Raw genomic sequence first — 23,489 nt, forward strand, 5'->3', positions numbered from 1 at the left:
CTTTGATTTTGCAAATGGCTACAAAGAGGAACTATCAGCTACATATCCACAATACTCAATTGTCATTTTCTTTTCATGTTTCTTTGTTTGCTTACCATGGTGTAAGCTCACATTATCTGATTTCTTTGTCCATTTCTGTCAAATACATGCCCACACACTAAATTGTAATAAGCTTCACAGAAATAACGTTTGTCTGTGAGCATACCCTAGTAGTCCGGTATTTCATTTTAAAACATCATGAGCCAATACCTGGCTCTAAAATGATGAGATTATGACATAGGAAGTGGTGGTAATAAAAGTAGTAGATATTTCAACATATATCAGTGCAGCAGTCCTCTAAAAAGCAATTTGTAATGATTTGCATTTATTAAAATAAAAAAGTACAGTTTGAAATCTTCTATTTCATGTTTTAGGAAAAATTCCTAATGGCCCGGCAGTGTAGTTCAGAGATAAAGTACCTACTCCCATGTGTAAGGCCCTGGGTTTGCTCCCTAGCACTATACACACACTCACAAAAAGTATTTAAATCACACTGACAAGTAAATTCACCAATTAAATTAATATTTGATTCGAAAGATAATCCATTTCACCCCAAAACTTGTTTCTGAATAAGTGCTCATGATTTTTGAATAAAATTATGCTCCAAATTATTATTTCCAACCAGTGATCTTCTCACTACAGTCATGTACTGCCACATAAATTCAATTGTGTACAACTGAAAATACTCCATTTGGACATTTTAAATAGGTGCATCTTTATAAGAGGATGATTCTGGAAAATCAGAGCACTCATCTGGATAATTCAAATGAATTACACCAATCACACAAAAAAAGTAATAGCCAGTATTTTAAGCAGAAGTACTTTTTTCATGAGGAATTAAATGCCATTTTTTGTAAAAATGTTATGAAATCTTAACAGACACATATACACACATGTACACATATATTTGGATTATCTGTACTAGCTCAAAATTTTTACAATTTCTAATACAAAACTAGCAGTCCAATATTGTTCCCGTTGCTGTGCTACTGCATTGGGTTGTCTATACTTTCACAATAGACTGCTAAGTAGGATAAATATACCAGGAAGGAGATTCTTCCTTCATTTTCCTGATTTCCAGGTAGTATAACCATTTTGAACATACTCTAACCTGTAAATCTGAGAGATTGTATCCAGAGCACAAAAGTTGCTCATGAACCTGTAAATATTTTTATTAATTCTTATTAAAACCAGCATAGTATCTCACTTCTGTCTAAAAGTATTGAGAACACACACCTTAGAGTCACAATATAGTGCTTATTGATTTCCTGGAATCCTTGTTTAGGGAAACTGCTTTTTTCTGATATCCAGATTAGTGAAAGTGGATGCAGGAAGAAAAATTTGCATCTTAAATGCAATCATTAAACAATAGGTATGGAGATTATGAATAATAACTAAGCTTAACAAAACCTGTAGATGAAGACTTGCACATTTATATTAGTGGATATTTTAGATGTACTTTGGCATGCCCTTAGTAAGTTTACTATGCCCATTTTTAATCATAAGAAGTTTACAATAATAATTTTTACCCAGCTAACATTCACTAAACCACTACCAATTATTTGCCATTTATTATATCAAGAGTTTTAAAATTTTATTCCTTTGAATTTTTACAATACATCTCTGAAGCAGGTGTTATTTTTGCTCCCATTTTAAGTATGAGAAAATGGAAGAAAAAAAGAGTAAATAATAATTCTAAAGTCTCACTCCTGTTTACTGGCAAATCCAGGGTATCTTACTTTAGAGGTAACCATTAAAGGAGATCTTTGTCAAAGATTTGAGTAAAAGTAGTGAAGTATGAAGTGTAGAAAACAGTAGAAGAGAGGGAAAAGAAAAATTGGAGCATATGTGGCTAGCATTGGATGCATCTATCAGAATGTTATCACCATGGTTGACTGGAACTTTATCTCATGGAGACACTCTCCCAAATAATGGACTATATCCTAATCAAGGAGAGTGGGAGAGATATGTATACATCAATTCTGCTCAGTTAATAACTGAGGGTTGTTGGGAGGAGTGATAAATTTCCATAGCCACAAACAGAGTAAAATTCCTAGGTTTTAGAGAGAACTCCCAGGCAAATGACACAGATCCTGGAAGATAATAATCAGCCCACAGGAAACAAAATGGCAAGAATTCAGGTATGAATACAACATTGGAAGCAATCAGAATATAGGTTTAATTGTGACTTCATGGTTCTATATAGGGCAAAGATAATTTGGTTGGAGTAATGTACTTGTGCATATGCCTTAGAGCTGCCTTTGAAGAATATTTATACTGATTTTTCTTCGCTTGTGTTTTTATTAGGGTCAGTTTGGTTATAAGTAAAAACTGGTAGATATTTGGGGATTTTCAAAGCCAAAAGCCACCCCCTGAGCTATTGCTGTCTAGTTTATATCCAGATCTGTCTACAAAGTTCATGTACTTAACTACTGCAAAAATATCTCTGATAAAAGCACATCTCTTCACTGGGTGAAGTTGACTCCAATATTGCCTTTCAGAGGTTCTCAGGTTTCTGAGAGCACCTGTGCCCTTAGGTCTTCCCTGCATGCATTAAAGGTCCTAAAGTATTTTAGGTAGTGACTGTAGCAAAATTGTACCCTTGTGATTTGATCTGTTGGTAGAAGAGGTCAGTGATCTCAGAGGAAGACACTTGCTAGCAAAACCATCTCCCCCACTGTTTTGACTCAATGTTTCAAAATTCACCAGCTGGGATGGGCTCTTAGGGAAGTACATACTATCTGCAAACTTCTCCTCTGCTTGGTTGGCTATACTGATTATACACTGTCTCATGGGAATTTGTATTGCATGACTCTATCATACATTAGGATTTAGTTTAGCAAGGTACTAAAACTAACTGATGTAACAAAATGAAAGATGGGAATATTATTGAACTACTTAAGAGAGGGAAATGGAACATGCTCAGAGACAACGAGTCCTGTTCTGAGGCTAAGATATGGGACAGAGAGCAGAATTAAAAAAGGAAGTATCCCTTCCTTTTAAGACAATGATCTTGGAACAAGATTCAGAAACAGAAAAGGAAGATGCTACCCCTAAAATAAATCCCACACAGTTTCAGGTTTTCCTAAGGGCATACTCTTCTTCTAAATCCTACACTAGAACAAAAAGGCAGGTAGACTCATGGACCATTAAAGATAAATATGACAGTAGAGATCATAAAACTCAGTTGTAACTAGAGAGAAAGAACCAGAGACTCTCATAAGGTATATTAACTGCACCAAGGTGAGATTTAGCTAGAGCCCAGAGAAAGGGATTCTGCTACTCATAGTCCTTCCACCCATCTCTGTCCATTAATCTAATGAGAAGTCTTTTTTTCTCAAATTGGTTTCTCCTTTTATATTTCTAACACAAGTATGGAAAGGCATAGAGAGAAAGAAAAATGATAATTTAGTGCAATGCAAAGATGGGAAATGGTAAACAGAAACAGAGGGTCTGAAAAGTAATTCATGATGACTTTATAATTAGTAATTGGTTTATAATGTATTTGAAAGAGCCTCAGATGAAAGGAACTCTGTATAAACACCCTATGATCATGATATTAGAAACCAACTACTGAAAGCTTTTAAGAGTGTGAGCCTCCCCTTTGGCTTTCAGCTGCATTCAAGGTTGAAAGATCAGAGGCCACATATTGGGGAGATGGAGATCATCAAAGAGGCATTAAGAAACTGGCATCCTATAAAAGGTCATCTCAAATAAGTATCAGAGGAATGAAGGGACAGACCAGATGACTTCTAAATCTCACATAATACACAGATGTTTGAGCTTAGTAAGATTTTCTATTTGACAGAAATATTTTCTTGCTTTGCTGTATTCACTTGTATGGATTTCTCTAGAGACTTTGATCCTATGGTAAAGGAATCAATTCAAAAATCCCTCAGAATATCAACTGGTAAGAATATATTGTTACCTATATAAAGAAGCATTATTAGTATAGAAAATAAAATCTGGAAAACACAACCAAAAAAATATGCTATTAGAAAAATTTCCAGTAATTTGAAAACAAATATGATTCCATTCAATCCTATTTTATTCCATTCATTTTAATTCAATTAAGTTTCTTAATTAGATATGTCCTGCTCTTTGACAATATCTATGTTACACAGAATTCAGCTAAAACCTACATTTGAAAGGGGGGTTAATTAATATGATAAGCACAGACAAACTAAGTAGCGCCCCGACACAGTGAAGTCAAAACTGTAAATGAAGAACGAGGTGCCAATAGCAGGGAAGTAATGTATAAACAACAGAGAAAGTGGACCTCAAGCTGACTCTGAAGGGCAGATTTGATTTGAAGGATGAATAAAGATCATTCTGGATAGTGAGGACAGCATGACCAACTTGTATGAATCAGAAGCAGGAATGAGAGTGTGAAACAGTGTGTATATGTTAAAGTAAGTTTAAAAACTGTGGCTTTGCAGGATTCCACATGTCACTGAAAGTCAAACTAAATATTTCAAAGACACACACACACACACACACACACACACACGTACACATTCGTATACACCTGAAAAGAAATTCATAAGTTAAGAATATAGTGATGGGCTGGGGATGTGGCTCAAGTGGTAGCGTGCTCGCCTGGCATGCGTGCGGCCCGGGTTCGATCCTCAGCACCACATACAAAACAAGGATGTTGTGTCCACCGATAACTAAAAATAAATAAATAAATAAATATTAAAATTCTCTCTCTCTCTCCTCTCTCACTCTCCTCTCTCACTCTCTCTTTAAAAAAAAAATATAGTGAGCTGTTCCTTAGAATTCTGCAATTAAACATGGAGCATGAGAGTCAGATAATTATATCTTTTCATATAGGGGCTGATGACAGGTGGAATCTTCTCCAAGAATGGGAAATATTTCCTGTTTTTAGCTTTGCATGCAACACAATAAGCCATTCAGAACTATGGCATTTTGATTTAGATTTTTAGAAACTTAGTAATAATTTCCAAATCCCACAGCTTCTGCTAACAATGGAAAAACATTAGTGAGATATAGATATTAGAATAAAAATGCTTTTCAGTACAATACCTACCTGTGTCAGAGGAAGAATACACTTTGCATTGTTCTGTTGTATCTGTGACTCAGAATGCTCAGCATTTCTGGGAGTCTGTTATCTAAGACCATATCTATGCAGGAAAAATGAATCAATTGTCCAATGTTTGAGACAAAACAAAGGGAAGATCAGAAAAGTAAAAAGAGTTGTAAACAAAAATTTTAGGCTGTCTTATCACTGTGGATATTTATGTATTTCCTCAATGGAGAAGTAAATTCTGTCTCCTCATATAAGTACAAACTAACCTTTACCATCTAACTGGTTATTTGCCACCCACAGGAAGCTGAGGCAGAAAGATTGGTGGAACCCAGGAGTTTGAGATTAGCTGGGCAACATGGCAAGACCTTGTTTCAAAATTAAATTAAGTAAAATATAAATAAAGTGAAGTTAAAAAAAAATAGGCCACCACTAGCCAGTGGAAACACAAAGACATTGAAAGCTATTACAAAAAGTGTGAGACAAAAGGAGCCTCAAAACACAATATTTATAAAAAAATGCAAAATTTCTAGCAAACTATAGACCTCTGAAATTCTATTTTTACTAACTAGGATGGTTATCAACTAGACACACTTAAAGCCTAAATCAAAATCAACTCACAGAGCTCAACAACACTGGGCTCTCATTAATTTTGTTTATTTACTTTTCATTTCTTGTCCTAAATTGTTTCATTCTAATAGCATTAATGAAAATGAAATTGGACATTGTGATTGAAAAGTAGTCTCCCGCCTTGAAAATAAATGTGTCCGCTTTGCCTTGATACTTATTTTCAATAACCATAGGAGATCATTATCTGGTTGGAGCATTCAGTTCTGTCCCTGTTACACAAGCTATTCTGGTCTTCAGTTTTAAAGGAAATTATTTGTCAGAAGTCTGTGTTAACCAGGTCTCAGTAGACCACGGACAGAGGATCAAACACCAGTGTGCTTAAGAATCAAGAATTAAGCTTCATACAAAGCCCATACTTTACAACTGTTTTATGAATTCAATTAAATAGAGACTACGAAGGCCTCTCACCAGTAATAGACCCTATGCCATGTGATTAAACCTGTGGATCCTATGTGGTATGTGATTTATCTCCTTAGACATTATGTCTTTAAATTTTGTCTTTGCATTTGTTAGTTCTTTTAGTTTGCACATTTTCTCTGCTCCATATTACATAAGCCATGTTTATTTTTATTTTGCTTATGGATAGTGGGCTCATTTTTCTACTCATATGTTGATGTTGCACTTTATGGAATGGAATGTTCCTTTGTGTATCTCTTGTGTTCACAGGCTAACAAGGCTGTTGTATACACATCAGAGAGGAAGTGATAGGTAATAAATATCCTAGCACATGTCTGACACTGCAGGAGAGTATCCAGTGGTTCTCTGCAGGTGTTGTACTGACTAAACACCAATACTACCAGTGGTGAAATATTTTTTTATTGCTCACTATTTTCATGAATTTTTGAAAGTTTCAACCCAATTTTTGGTTGATTTTGTGTGTATAAAAATGGTATCTGTCTGTATTCCACTTTTATTTTTATCTTTTCTGAAATGCCTCTGACTTATTTTTCCCAGTCTTTTGTAATTATTTTATATTCTAAACACAAATACATTATGATTTACATGAGTTAGAATTATTTTCTGCGGTTTTGGTTTTCTACTTTTTTAAAGATGATTTTTGAATAAAGAAAATTTTCTCATTTTTAAAATTTTAAAATAATCAATTAGGCCATTTATGCTGTAGTTTGTGGAATTTGTCTTTCATTAAAAAAATGCTTTTGTAATTGGAAGTCATAAAACTATACTTCTATATTTTCTTCTGGAACCTATAGTTTTTAAAGTTAATATGTTAATATTTTAACATATATAAAATAAATATAGCAAGAGGTCAAAATTTAATTTTTTTTTAAAACACGAAAAAAATATTATAACTACCCGTGTTTTTAGAGTTTGACTTTCTCACCAGGTATAAACAAGATCATCTAACATAAGTGAAGTTTCCATTTCTGTCTGGGTTTCTGACACCTCAGCTCTATTGAGTGGGTCATTGTGTCCACTCATCAATTTGTCTATAGCAACAGAAAAACATTGTCATAATAACTGTCTTGCTATTTCCTTTGAGAGGGTCTTGGCTATTTGGGGGACTTTGTTCCTATACATGTATGTTAGTAATAGCTCAGAAAGCATGGGACAGCCCTCTGTCTATTTTTCCTGGCATAGTTAATTCAGAATGAGAAATGATATTTCTTAATATTTTTCCTTATAACAATAATATGCCTCTTTATTTAGGTCTCTGTTAAAGAATTTTCATTGAACTTAAAAACACTGTAAAGGTCATACACTTCTTATAAAGTATTCCTACATCTGTGTCCCTATTTTTTTTAAAAAAAATTCTATTGTTAATGATATCATTATCAATTACATTGTTACTATTTATTAAAATACAGATAAATTCAGTAATTGATCTTTGAGTTAGGCATTTTGCTAAATTATCTTATTAATGCCATTCTTTTTTTTTCTCATTTTTAAATTTTTTTTTTTGTTTTTATTTATTTATTTATTTTTTGGTACTGGGGCACTTGACTACTGAGCCCCATCCCCAACCCCTCTTTTTTTTTTTTTTGCATTTTATTTAGAGACAGGGTCTCACCAAGTTGCTTAGCACCTCGTTTTTGCTGAGGCTGGCTTTGAACTTGTGATCCTCCTGTTTCAACCTCTCGAGCCACTGGGATTGCAGGTGTGTGCCACAGCGCCTGGTGGTCATTCTTTTTCTATAGACCATTTGTGGTATTTTTATGTAGGTATCATTTTAATATATGGATTTTTTTTCCTTTGCTAATTCTTATAATTAATTATTTTACTTATTTTTTCCAGTCATCTAAGATTTGCTTCGACAGAATAATGTAGAATAGATATATCCTTTTCTTTAGCATATTACACATAATTACTTTATGATCTGGTCTTACATTGTCAATTCCTGGTGATCTTAGGTTCTAAGTTGTTTCTTTCTGAATTACTTCCGTTCTGACTCCTAGTATTAGTGACCTATTTACTTGAACGTTCAGTGATTCGTGATTGGGAGGTATATTTTATTGAAATTATACTATATACCTTAACTCATAGAAATTTTCCTTTGTTTCTGTAGGGATCCAGGGTTTCCCAGTGACCTGACACTATTTGTATTCCCTTAATTTTTTTGTTTCAAATTCATTTTTCCCCCCTGTGGAGCCCAGCACCATTGCCATTATCCTAGGGTTACTGGCTCTTGTCTAAAATTCCTTTTTCCTTCAAGTTGCAATCATTTATTTATGTAGTTATTTTTTAAATTTATTTATTCTTCCTTAGAGATTCCGTTTGTTTTCTTGTGAGCTCAGCCGTGCTTTGGGAGTTATGTTTACCGAATTATTTTCAGCACGTTCCTCATAATTCTGAGTCTTCCATATTTCTGCCATATTGTTATGCAGTCTCATCATTTCTTCTAAAACATGGAAGCTTCCCCTCCCACCATTCCTGGTCTTTGAAATATGAATTGTTTTGTGTGTCTAATTAGAGATGACCGGAAAAAAACACTGGTTTGTTATTGTAAAGTATGTTGAGAAAAACAGTGAACATTCTATGTCTTAATATAAAGATTCAAAGTTTTTTTTAATTGATATAACAATAAACTAGGAAATGTTCTTACATTTAGGAGGCATATTTTGTAATGTGTGCATTTTTTCCATTTTAGGTGATTCTAATCCAAAGTGTGTCTAGTCACCACCAGGATATTCTTGCCTATCACTTGCCTTCTCTGTGACTATGACACTTTTGGATCCCTCCCCCTTAACTTTCTGTGCTACCTCATAAATAGTCCAGTTTTAAATGTTAAGTCTACTTACTTGACACCTGAGCTCAAATTCTAATACCTCCAGGAAACTCAACTCTTTCCAAAAAATAATATTAAGGTCTGAAGCACCTACTGTTTCTTTTTTTCAAAGAATTATATTTTTATTTGTTTATTAGTTTGGTTCAGCAGCAAGCCAACTGAAGAAGGAGTGAATTTCCTTGTATTCAATTACTTACACCTAGGGCTGACCTCATTGCATGATACAAAGCAGACATTCAATAAAAATATTCTGATCATTAATAATGGTTCTGATAGAAAAACAAAATACATAGAACACCTTTTCTTTGGTAATCCAATTTCTCTTTTACCAAATTCAATAATTTTGTTACCACAGACACAGGTTAGGAAGCTGATCATAATCTTTTGCACTGTAACTTTCTTTAGTCATCTCACCTATGCATTGGGAAAACTTTCTTTCTTAAAACAGAGCACAACGAAACAAAAACATCAAACAGAGTCAGATAGCAGCAGTTTAAAGACTAAATTGCTTTAAAAACAGATATTATGGGCTGGGGCTGTATCTCAGGGCAGAGCACTTGCCTAGCATGTGAGAGACACTGGGTTCAATCCTTAGCACAACATAAAAATAAATAACATTAAGGCATGCTGTCCATCTACAATTATAAAAAAGATAAATAAATGAATAAATAAATAAATTAAATTAAACAGTTGTTATGCTGGGCGTGGTGGTGCATGCCACCAGCTCAGGAGACTACAAAAGGAGGATCACAAGTTCAATAATACCAAAAACAAAAACAAAAACAAAAAACAGATGTTATTTAGGAGCTCTTATAATAGGAGGAAAGAAAGAAGAGTACATAATTGGACCAATCCCAGCTACAGCAAAGACACATGGGGATTTACAGTCAAGGAGTAGAATTAGGAGAGACAGTGAATAGAGAATTTTTAAAGGGAGATATCAGGACAGGAGAATTCTTTCCAAACTCACTTATTTGAGTCCTTATTGAGGGCCAGCCATGGTGATCAGATATCAAGAGTGAAATATTTTAGCTAAACTAACTCAGATGAATTTTTGTTTACACAGGCTTTAGCAGGCTGAATACAGGGCCCAGGAACATGGCACAGACCAAAAGAGGTTCAGAGGAGCCTCTCCAAAGCGTGGTCAGATCCAGCCTTTCTCAACTTTGATGAAATTTTTTATTGTTATTTTTCATGCAACTATCACATTATAATGAGGATCTATAAAAAAATAAGTTTACAGCTAAAACTATTACATGGGAAGAAAATATCTGTCAAGGTTGCATCTGTGTGCTCCAAATACACTTTTAGAAGAACTATAACCAGAGGCTAATTTTCTATGTCAAAGGTGAATATTAGCTCTTTAATTAAAACACCGACAGTGTATTCAGGATAGCTGAGGCATGCTCTTTCATCTCTTTGCTGCTGCTGCATGTAGCAGCTTCCTTTGTGTAGAAGGATGAGTGTCTGACTTCAAAGGATGAGGATTCTGTAGGACTTCAAAGGTGATGTGACAGATGGTACATGAGGAAGCATGGCCCAATGCCTATTCTCACATTAAAAGGTGTTTTTTTAAACATGAACTCTGTTGACATTTACACATGATAATGAGTATGGCATTTCATCTGCCCACGCTTCTCTGTTGTAGTCCCACGTTAGCTAGCCACGGAACACAGGAGAAGCCTGGGATCCATCTTGAATAAATGGAAAGTCAGAAAAAATGCATTCAGCAACCTTTCAACAAATACCAGACTTCACTCATACAAGTGTCTTCCTGTCAATAAGGTCAGCAATTCCAGGTTCACAAGCAGCAATTCTATTTAGCTGATCCAATTCAGTCCTTCTTTATTGAATGCTTGCCATGCACTAAAATGATTGCATTATACTAAAATACCATATGCATTTAAAAGAAAGATATTACATAATTCATTCCTATGAAAATGTATGTGAGGATTTAAAGATACATACATGTGAACAATTTGATCAATGTACAAGGGCCCCAAATCCATGATACATTTTCTGGGACTTCACCAAAAGGTAATTCATACAGAATACATCTACCAGGCCTTGCAGAGAGGAAACCCTGTGACAGAAATCTAGTTGCAGGCAGCTACTGAGTTACATTCTTTCCTAGACAGGATTCTTTAGGGTAAAAGTACTGAGGAAGACCAGGCTAAAAAGGAAAATATGCACGTAATGATACCTTAGTTTTGTGCAAATCACAAAAAGGGAACACATTTAGAACTATTGATCTTGCTTTCACTGTACATTTTCCCGAAATGCAAGCTGAAAGATTTCAAAAGAAAAGAAAGCAAAGCTTTCTTTAATTGTGCTTTTAAACATAAGAGTTGTAAATAAACATTCCAGATGTATATTCTTATTGCATTAGTGTTTATGCTAGGTCTAATGAGACTCCTAGGGAAAAGGATGGCTGTGAATTCCCATTTGCAGTCACTTCTTTCCCCTACTACACACAAAACCATAGCAATAGTGACTAACAAGTTCTTCACATTTTAAACCAAGAAAAGATTATTCATGTCACTGAGCTTATTATGCACATGGACTATTTAAATTGTTTTCAACTGATGTAAAAATCATTCTTAATTCATTTGGTATTCATTATTTTGATTTCTCCAAATGAATGAATTCTGAAAAGTTATAGTGGAAATATATATCAAGCTTCTTATATGTGAATGAGCAAAAGCAAAAAAAAAATTGAGAATGTGTACATGATGCTCTAATCTAAATGTTTCGTTAGAATGAGAATGAGTTGCTAATGGTGTCCTTGAATTTGACTTGTCATAAAGAAAGGTAGACAGTGCTCCACAAACTTTAGTTTGAACACTCTTCCACATTTTCTCATTTTCCTCCAAGATTAGAAACATAGCACTATGTTTACCTAAGGATAAGAATTTCAATTGCACACCTGTTTTCTACCAGGACTGCCACTCTGGATGCAATGGCCAGGATGTGACATTCTCTTTGGAGGAGTATACATCTTAATGGTCAAAATAATAAAACTTTCTTCTGGTGTAGAAAACTTTTGAAACACAGTATCCCTTCCTGATCCATGAAAGACACATTCCAAAAGCTTCAGAGGATGCCTGAAATTGTGGCTAGTACAGAACAGTACATATGCTGTTTTTTACTGTACATTAAATAATCTAATACAGTTTGATTTATAAATTAGACACAAAAGATTATCAACAATAACTAGTAGTAAAATAGAACAGTAATAACCACATACTGCAATGTAGGTTATGCCATTGTAGACTTTCTCCCATTCTCAAAATGTTACAGTCCCATACTCATCCTTCTTGTAATGATGTGAGATGACACAGTACCTTCATAATTAGATGAAGTGATGTGAATTGCATAGGCACTGTGATACAACATTGGGCCACCATGTACATATGACTTAAACACAAGAATTTTGATTCCATACTACCAAGTGACTAATATCATATCTTCTGTATACTGGACAAAGGAAGACTCAGGGTATGGAACACTATGACACAACTTTTCATCACATTATTTAGAATGGCAATGCAACATGAAAATTATGACTTGTTTACTTCTGGAATTTTTTATTTAAAATTTGTGAACCATTGTTGAATTTAGTAACTTTAACTATGAGAAACAAGCAGCCTTGTAGGTCAGATATGGAGTACTATATAATATGATTATATCATGAAAGCAAATAACCCTTAAATTTACACATTGAATTAGCCTGATGATAAAGAAGTTTATTAGAGAAAAAAATACAATTTAAGATGGTCAACACACGAATTGAACAAGCATTAAAAGGAAACAAGAAACCAAGTATATATTGACTCCACATGACTGTCATTCAAGGATTTGGTCAAAGAGCATTATAATATGCCTTAGATGAAGCAGAATCTGAGGCATGATATAACCAATTGAAAAAAAACATCCTTTGTAAATAGAAATGGTGAGTGCTTTTAAATATGTTATTTTCCTGTTGCTTTATTTCTAAAGACTAATGTGCATATGAATGGATTTATAACTTTAGCCATAAAGACCTCATGATGAATATTTATAAAATTTTAAAACACATTGAATAGTCTTCAGAAATGGGTTTGGTATCCTTCTACCCTTTAGAATGATATAAAATGGGAAAGTAAAATATACCATGGTCCCATTTTATCTATAAAATCCTGTTGCCATATTCAATTTCCTTAATTGTTTTACTCATTTATAACAAATGTTTTTTGAAACACTAAGCATTGTAAACAATTGTTACACAAATATGCATAACATTTTTCTTTATTATCTAGTGATGAAGACATTTAGTATTTCAATAAATGTATATATATGTATTATCGACCTAGTGATATTAATTTTTCCTAGACCAACAACTAAAGTAACTATGTCTTCTATTGGCCTTAGTTGTCAATGCAATATATAATAAGTATAAGTAATAATAAATAAGTAATATAATAAGTATAAGTATAATATAATAAGTATAAGCAATTTTATATAAGTAATATATGAAATTTTCAGGTCTGACCCATTAAGACTCCCATAAATGATTATAATCTCTTGCAATCTCTTAATATTTATGTTGGTACTGATGAGAAGAGTGATATTGGAAGTCCCGTGTCATAATAATAGGATTACAAGTAGATGGAGTTGGTGTCACTCTCACCATCTGGGAGATACCCTCAGGAGTTAGAATCATCCACTTAGAACATTCATGAGAAAGTATTATTCCAAAATTTTGAGTTGAATTGATACAGTAGTTATTATTACCTACCAAATACAGAAGTTTAAACCTTCAAGTGAGGGGTTGCTATGAAAGAGAAAGAAGAATTAAAAATGTATGACATTGGCTGTACTATTGAGTAGTTGAGGCAATACGTATCACAGTCTACATGGATAGAAAATCACACTGTGCAAGGGCATAATGTTTGGTATAATTACCTTTGAAAAAATAGAAGACAATACAAGTTGAAGCTCCACCTCCTGAACAAGTGGTCAAAAGAGCCAGAAAGCTATAATGACATGGTAATTATTGTCTACCTTTCAGAAGATGTTATTAAAACGATGAGTTCAAGAGAAAAACATTATGATTTTCAAATGATTTTGGAAGTAAAAATAAAGATTTCAACCCTAAAAAAAGTGGAAAAGCCACTATTTCTGGACCACAAAGATAAAAATAAGAACTAAAAGTCAACATGGCACAGTAATTAGTTTTGGTTGAACTAAATGATTCAGTTCTATATCAAAGATCAAAATGAAGATCAAAAAAGACATTCTTTTCACAATAAATATTTTGATCAAATGGTCAAAGTCATAATGACCAAGAGGAAAAAGTAAGGTATAAAGTAAAAAAATGAATCAAGCCTGAGAAGTACTTTAAAGGAAAATATTGAGTATAGGTACTATTAGAACTCTAACTGGTCTGGGGTTTTACTTCATTAGCAAGCTAAAATGTTGGCCTGACAGAATTTTATGAACCCTAAAAACAGGCACAAGAATCCTGGGTCAGAGACAAAAGTGTTTACTCACAGAAATAGCAATAGATGAGTAGTTGGATTTTTGGTTATGTTTGTTGTGTACTAGTTTCCTCTTTTCTAGTTTTCACAGAGCAATCTAGAAACATCTTCACACCCAGTAAGTTACACAGTAGCAAAACACTGAACTTTGGAACTACAAGTATTTTATAATACACAATAAGCATGCTGAATTTCTGCTTGAAAAAGATATATCTTTATCTTAACGCTTTAAATAAAGCAATTTTTTTTATCCAGAGTGAAACACTGTTCCTATTATCTAAGGTACTTTGCCATACAATCATCCTTGAAGATAGAGGCAGCCAGTGTCAATGGTTGCAAGATGTGTATAATTGTGTGGACATCATGCAAATGCATTTACCAAGATGTAAAGACATAAAATTTCTTGAAAGCAAATAGATTTGAAGCCTACATTTTTTTTCTTAACAGAATTTATTAACAAAGAAGCTATGATTTGAGGTAAATATTTTTTTTTTTACGTTTTCGAGGCATTAAGGAAAAGCAAAATAAACAAACTACCAAATACAAAAACCAATTGAATATAATCAGCCATAAACCTTATGCTATCAAACTTGTAGGGTACAAAAACAGCATCCTCAAGAGGTCTTTTTACAAAATACTTTCTGATATGACTACAGAAGTTAATGAACAAAGATTTGTCTCCCAGAGTAGTCATAGGAGACACAAAATAAAGTAGAAATATTGTGCCAAGGCTATTATCAAGAAAAAAAAATGTATCCAGAATACAGGGAAAAGGGAAACCATATACACTGTTGTTGCAAATCTAATTTAGTGCAGACACCATGGAAAATAGCATGGAGTTTTCTCCAGCTATATCACTTCATGGTATATACACAAAGAAGTCAAAGTCAGTATAAAAAAGGGATATCTGCATACTCATGTTTAAAATAGCACTATTCACCAGAACCAATTATGGAATCAGCCTAGATGACCATCAATAGATGAATGGTTAAAGAAAGTGTGGTAAATGTGCACAATGTAGTAATATCGAGACTAAAATTATCTCATTTATAGAAAAATTGATCATAATCCAGATTCAGATAAGTATTACATGTTTTCTCTCATATGTGGAATCTAGAAAAGAAACTATAACATAAAGATGGAAGAGGGATTATTGGGAAAGGGGAAAGTGGGTTCAGGGGTTAAGAAAGGGTGGTATGTGATAGACATCATCATCCAAAGTACATATATGCAGACACGAATTGGTGTCAACATACTTTATATACAACCAGAAATATGAAAAATTGTGCTGCATACATGTAATAAGAATTGTAATGCATTCTGCTGTCATTTATTTTTAAAAATAAATTTAAAAAGAAAGAAAGAAAGAGGTGTAGGAAGGTAGATAATGTTATGGTTTGGATGTGAGATGGTCCCCAAAATCTCATGTGTGAAACAATGCAAGAAGGTCTAGAGGAGAAATGATTTGGTTATGAGAGCTTTAACCCACCCAATGAATTAATCCTGTAATAGGTTTTACTGTGTAGTAAGTGAAGGTGGGTAGGTAGTGTCTTTGGGGTATATATTTTGTATCTGGTAATTGGATTCTCTCTTTCTGCTTCCTGATCATCATGTTAGCTACTTTCCTCCACCATACTCTTTCACTATGCTGTTCTGCGTATCCTCCAGTCTGGACTTCTATGGACTTAGACCTCTGAAACCATAAGTTCTTAATAAACATTTCCTCCTCTACAGTTGCTCTGGTAGGGTCTTTCAGTTGCAGCAGTGAAAAAGCTGACTAAGAGAGATATAAATAAATCACTGGACATGTCACAATAAAACTCATTTATCTGTATAATTTATATGTGCTAATAGTCATAATAAAAGATTTCTCTTGTGAAACAAGGTCAAATTGTCTTTAAATTTCTATCTTTTGATGTGTTATATTTTATTGTAAAATAAAATTTATAAATATATAAATATAAATAAGTATATAAACACATAAGACAAAATGTATTACTTTAATATATAAGCCATGATAAATATTATATTATAAATAGAAGCCAAAATAAAAGATAATAATTTAGGAGATTGAGTTCAGAAAATGAAATAAAGTTTGTGTAAAAGTTGGCCTTAAACTAAGATGTGAAAGGAAAATAAGAATGAGAAATAAGAATGGGGTGGAAAGAACTCAATGGTTAAATAAATAATGATAAAAAATAAAAATTAAATACACAGAGTACAAACTGGCAAAAAGAGTAAGTGTACAAATATATATGTAATTCAAATCCTCTAAGGAAGTAAGAGTGAGGGGGAAATAAAAGAACTTTTTGAATTTTGACCATTTTTTTTCAATTTCTTGAAAATTATAAAGCCACAAATTCAAAAAGTTCATTGAACCATAACAAAAGAAATGTGAAGAAAACTACTCCGGACATATGATAATCAAATTGTTCAAAATTAATATAAGAACCAATTTGAAAAGCCACCAAAATGATGTCATATTTTGCACAGAGAAAAATAAAAGAATGTGAGATATTTTTTGCTACAAACAATGCAAGTGAGAAAATAAAAATAAGCATCTTTGAAATATTGTAAGAATACTACCCAATTAAAATTATCTAATCAACAAAAAGGTTTTTAAAATGCAGAAGCTTACGGCACTAAATGACTATATAGTATTGGAGAAAAAAAAATGATTTCAACTCAATGGTCTCACTTTCTTTTTAACATATAGAAAAAAAAATTAAAAGAAAAACAGATGAAAGGAAATAACATTAAAAAAAAGCAAAGTTAAAAGAATAAAACAGAAAAAAAGGAGAGAAAATAATGATGAAACCAAAAGCTAATAATTTGAAAAGGATTAAAAAGTAATATTCACTTAGCCAGATTTATCAGAAAAATTTCAGAAAATACATCAATTATATTTTTCTAAAGAGGGTAGTAAGAGCCACCATCAATAAAGACTTCATAGTTATTAAATATTAGAGAACACAATGAGGATTTTAAACAAATATACATAACAGTCTAGATCATAAAATGAATTCTTTGAAAAAACTAATTACTAAAGATCACTTAAAACCAAAAGGAGAAAGTTTTGATGTGTTAACTCCATCTCTATTTAAGAAATTTAATTTTATTTTAAAATTACACAACAAATAATGCTGCAGACTCAGATCTAACTAGTAAAATCTACAAAAATTTTAAAACAAATATAACACTGATGCTACATATGTCTTCCAGAAAAAAAATAAAAGAAATGAAGATTTCTTAACTTATTTTATGAGGCTGGCATTACTATAATTATTAGGAAAATGTCACAAAGACATTACCAGTAAAGTAAAATTGAAAAACATTCCTCATGAACACAGGTAAGAAATTTCCAAACTAAATTTTAGTACACTGAAAAATACCTATGTACATACAAAATTTGTAAAACAGCATAATTCCATGGGGTTTATTACTAGAATTCTGGGTTTATTTAACACTTGAAAACTTAATTGATTATTTTACTAAGAGCAGAAAAGTATTTGATAAAGGCCAATGTCCTAAATAATGAAAACAATCTCAGCATCCTCAAACTAGAAAAACATTTCCTCAATTTAATGATTAGTATGTAGAAAGTCTACAGAAAAATTATACTTTGCATTTAAAGATTAATTTTTTCCTCCTGTTATGATGAAAAAAAAAAGTCTGCTCTCACCTCACTATTCAATCTGTAGCAGAAGCTCTGTCCATTGCAATAAAGGAAGAATATATATTCAGAATGGAAAGGATTAAGTAAAATTATTTTTATTTCCAAAAACTATGATATATATATATATATATATATATATATATATATATATATATATATAGTAAATCTGACTCTACTACAAGAAAGTAACTAGAACTAATAAGTGAAATAAATACAGTTATAGGAATTAAGATTACTACACAAAAAATTAATTTCCACATCTATATAAAAATATGTAGAAGTACGCTGTAAACATTGAAATTTTGCTGAGAGGAACAAAATAATTTATCAGCTAATGCAAGCTGTATTGTGTTCATGGACTGCAAAGCTTAATATTGTTTTGAGTTCACTCTGTTCAAAATGATCTCTAAATTGAAAATAATACCAATTAAATTTCCAACAATCTTTGTTTTTAGAAAATTTTCAGTGATATCTAAAATACATATGGAACTTAAAATGGCACAAAACATTCAAAATAAATGTGAAACAAAGAAATATTTGAAGGTTAACCTCAGTTGATTTCAAGGCTTATTATAAAGTTACTATAACTGTGTCATTGGGTAGCAGCATAGGAACACAGAGTTAAGAAATAGACCCACACATACAAGACAATTGAATTTTAACCATGCTGCAAAACAAATTCAGTGGGTCTATGATTCTACGAATGATTCTTCTAACAAATTATGTTGGAGTAACTGGTTATTAATATGCAAACTAATGAATTTTAACTTCATAATTTGCACAACACGCTAAATATTACCTTAAAGTGCATTATAGACCTAAATGTAAAACTAAAAGATAAAATTCCTAGAAAGATATAGGAAAATATCTTTATACCAATGGTCTAAGAAAAAATTTCTTATGTGTAACACAAAACTCACGATACATTTTAAAAAGTACCGAAAAGATTATACTTCATCAAAATTAATAACTTCTGCTCTTGGAAGACACTATTAGGAAAATGAAAGTACAAGATTCAGATAGAAAGAAAATATTTGCAAAGCATGTATCTATCAAAAGTAATTATAATCATAACACATTAAGATCTATAAAAACTCAACAAAAAGAAAACAAATAATCCAATAAATAAATGCTCAAAAGGTTTCAATAAACCCTACTCCAAATAAAACACATTGTCAAAATCAACAGGGAAATGCAATTTACTACACAATGAGATGTTGCTACACACACAATAAGATTCCTAAAATGAAGACTGACCATACCAGCTGCTGATGAGAATAGAGAGGAACCAGAATTCTCAAACACTGCTGGTGGGAAAGTAAATTGGTGAAACTATTACAATTATTGTGAAGAAGTTTTATAGTTTCTGAAAAAGTAAACCTATCATATGATTCAACTGTTCCACATAATTCATAAGAATAAAAACACTTGAAAAGAATGGTATATGACTTCTTACAATTACCTTATTTTTAATATACTAAACTGAAGAAAACCTAACAAATGTTGACCAGCACATGAACAGTAAAAAGTGAAATATCTATGCAATGGGATACTATTCCCCAATAAATATAACTAAGGATTGACAGGAACTATAGCATAATTAAATCTGAAGATAATTATCAGCAAAACAAACTAGACAAAATTCTATTTTGCATGATTCTGTTTTCATAAATTAAAGGAATGCAACCAATATCTATTGACTGAATATAGATGACTGAACGATGTTGCCTTTGGACTGGGAATGGGGGAAAGGGAAAAAAAAAATTAAATTTTTGTGAGTGATGTGTTCACTGTTTTGTCAGTGATGAGGGCTTTAAGGGTGTATACATATGTCAAAACTTGTCAAATCGTACCTGCTCCCTGTGAATAGTTTAGTGTATGTCAACTAAACCTCAATAAAGCCATTGCTGAAAAACAGAAATACACAGAATAGCAGTTTCTATGAAAAATGGAAGAAGGAGACTATAAGACATTTACATGGATGTTCATGAACTTTTTAGTGATAACAAATCAGACAATTGTTTATTTTTTTCTAGAATAGAATTAATGCATAAAAAAAAGGGAAAGGAGAAGAAAAAGGGCAATGCATTCCAATTTTAAAAGGTTGGTGAAGTATCTCCATAGTTGAGCTTGTGTGAGGATCTAAATGTGATCTCAACAGAAATCACACAGACATACACGTGCTCGCGTATGCGTGCACGCACACACACACACACACACACACAGTAAGAAAGAGAAAAAGAGGAAAAAAAACAGGTAAGGTTGTTAAAATGCTGATGGAAAAAGAAAGGTGGGGGTTTCATGAAAATCAAAAGGAGATCAGTAAAGAAGGGAGCATGTGGATGGAGGAGGGGAGGGAAAAGGGAAAGACTGGGGAATTATTTTGGCCATTTTATATTGCTAAATTGTGTACATGATTGACTATGTAACAAGGAACCCCACCATCATGTGCAACTAGATGGCGTCAATAGAAATATGGATGAAAAGGTGATAGATCTAAATCAGTGTCTTATAATATCAGTTGGTATTACTCTAATATCATGGTGATGAAGAAATCCCATTGGAGAGATTTACCATCATTTTACAGATATGACATATTCTGCTAATATTACTTTTGTTCTTATTTTATTTGCTATAGCAGATCATATGGATAAGCCTTACATCACGGGGAAAGATAACTGCAATCCTACAGTCGGACACCAGAAAAAGTCCAGCAAACCCTGTATGATAGAGAGATGGAATCAGTTAGAGTTCCTGGCAGTCTTACCAGTCTTACCTTTCTATGTTTTAGTCAGCTTTTCATCAATGTGAAGAAAATACCTCACAAGAACAACTTAAAGTAGTGAAAGTTTATTTGGGATTCAGAATTCCAGATGTTCATTCTATGGTCAACCAACTGCATTGCTCTGGGCCTGAGGTGAGGCAGCACATCATAATAGAAGAACATGGCAGAGAAAACCTGCTCAGCTTGGGACATCTGAGAAGCAGAGGGAGGGAGAGAGGAGTCAGGGAAGGACAAGGCAGAGTTCCCAAGGCCACACCCTCAGTGACCTACTTCCTCTAGTCATGCCACTTGCCTACAGTTACCACCCCAGGTTCCATTCAAATTATTATTCCACCAAATGGATTAATCCATTGAGGAGTTTAGAGCCTTCATGATCCAATCAGTGCCTTAAAGCCCACCTCTGAATCTTGTTGCGTGGTTGCCATGCATTCAAAACACAATCTTTGAGTGGAATATTCCAGATCCAAACAATAACACTCTACTAAACTCACATCAAGGAAGAAACCAGAATAGTTCCAACCAAACACAATATCAGACTCAATCCAGGATTTTATGATGACCTATATATCAGATCCAGGTATAGTCTTTGTCTGCAGAAATTTCTATCCCCCAAAGTCATATTATCTAGTCCATTGTTATAGCAACATGTATTGTTGGGACAGGGCTATGATGACTGCAATAAACACTCCCATTTGGAAAGGGAACGGTGGAAGGTATGTCATTGTCACTAATCTATATTATTCCTGAAATCCTGAGCAGAATTATGATGAACTCTACCTTGAGCTGTGGTAGCACCCTTAAATAGCAGATTTTACTGCATTAAAAATAGTGTCAATACACTGTTCTTTGGGAATATGTCCTTATTTCTAATGTTATGTGCTCTTACCCTGCTTTTTGTATTTACAAAACCAGGGAGCAAATGGTCATTTTCAACCTCAAATTATCAGGGTTTCTTTAAGTGGTTGCTCCTTTCAAACTTGTGTTCTATTTCTTAACATTTCAATTGTAGACAATCTTGTTTACCAACAATTCAGTTGTACCTATGTTTTTGTGTGTGTGTGTGTGTGTTTTTTTTTTTTTTTTGAGGTTTCTCTTTTTACATTTGGCTTTTCAAAGGCTTGCTCAGCTTTTTCTTATAATGGTGGGAGTTGATAACCAGTTTGGGCTTTTAATATTATAAGATCCTGACTTCTGGCTGCCTTCTAAGCCTTTCTTTTCTTCTCCTTTTCTAATTTATCTGTAAGCTTGTTTGGTTTTAAGTGATCTTTTTATTGTAGTTACTTGTCATATTTAGCCCATATCAATAAAAGCCTGTTAATAAAAATCCTAGTTTCCAAAATAAGTTAGGCTCAAATCTAGGCTCATTTGGACAGATTTCACCTTCTAAGTTATTGCCAGTGATAGTTTTATCAAAAATTGTATTACTTCTAAAGTATACCTTCAATAATTTTTTCCTTGTCTTGTTACTCTGTCATAAAAGAAATACCCAATCTAGGGCTGGGGTTGTGGCTCAGGGGTAGAACACTTGCCTAGTACCTGGGAGGCTCTGGGTTGGATCCTCAGCACCAAATAAAAATAAATAAATAAAATAAAGATTAAAAAAAGAAATACCCAATCTTTTAGGTTATTATGGCACAGGAATATAACTATCCTGGGGTCAGTGTATATAGCACTAACTTACGCTAAGTTATGCTTTAGTAGGCAACCATTCCTAAATGCTCATAAGTCTACAATAACAAAGGTTTCATTCTTGCTTAGTGTATAAGCTTACTATGGGTGCAGATAGCTGTGTATCGCAAGTTCTCTTACTTAGTTGACAGAGCGACCTCTGTCTGTTATATTGCCAGGCTCATGGGAGTGGAGAGAATATAATTTCAAACCAGTTTTTTTTTTAAGTTTTCACTAAGTGCTACAGGTCATTTCAGTTTCCATTTCAATGGCTGCAAGAAATCATATAATTTAACTGGACACCAATGAGGAAGAAAAATATAATCAACCTCACGCGACATAAGCCAATTTTTTTGAACTATTATGCATTCTACTTCAGAACATTATGGAAAAAGAGAGCATCACATGAGTGTAATGACAGATTATGAAATTTAAGCTAGGTAAGAAAAGGTATAATGTGAGCAGAGGGAGAATTCTTAAACCAAGTATTTGTGAACTACAGGGGAACTTAAAATCAGCATGTGTTATGATAGGGATATTTGAGCAAAGGAGTTGGAAAATGTTTGAGAATTTTATTAGAGAAAAAGATGATTTGCATTTGGGGAAGAAATTTTCTCTGATTAAATCAATATCACACTATTACTTTTCTTGGGTTTGGCATTCTAATATCTGACTTGTCACTATCGTAGAAATTCTGGCACTTAGAAAATGTCAATGTGAGTGTAATTATCACCTATTGGCATGCTGTTGTTTTCCCCAAGTGGTTTTCGGGAAATCTTAGAGATCAATATAGATCACTGAATATCTATTTGAGTGGATTGATGGATATTAATTGTAAAGACAACTGAAATTAGTGTATTGATCAGGCAGAGTTCTTTTTC

Source organism: Marmota monax, unplaced genomic scaffold (assembly GCF_021218885.2).
Source record: "Marmota monax isolate L192 unplaced genomic scaffold, Marmota_monax_Labrador192_F-V1.1 WCK01_AAM20220418_F8-fsc00031, whole genome shotgun sequence".
Classification (NCBI taxonomy): Eukaryota; Metazoa; Chordata; class Mammalia; order Rodentia; family Sciuridae; genus Marmota; species Marmota monax.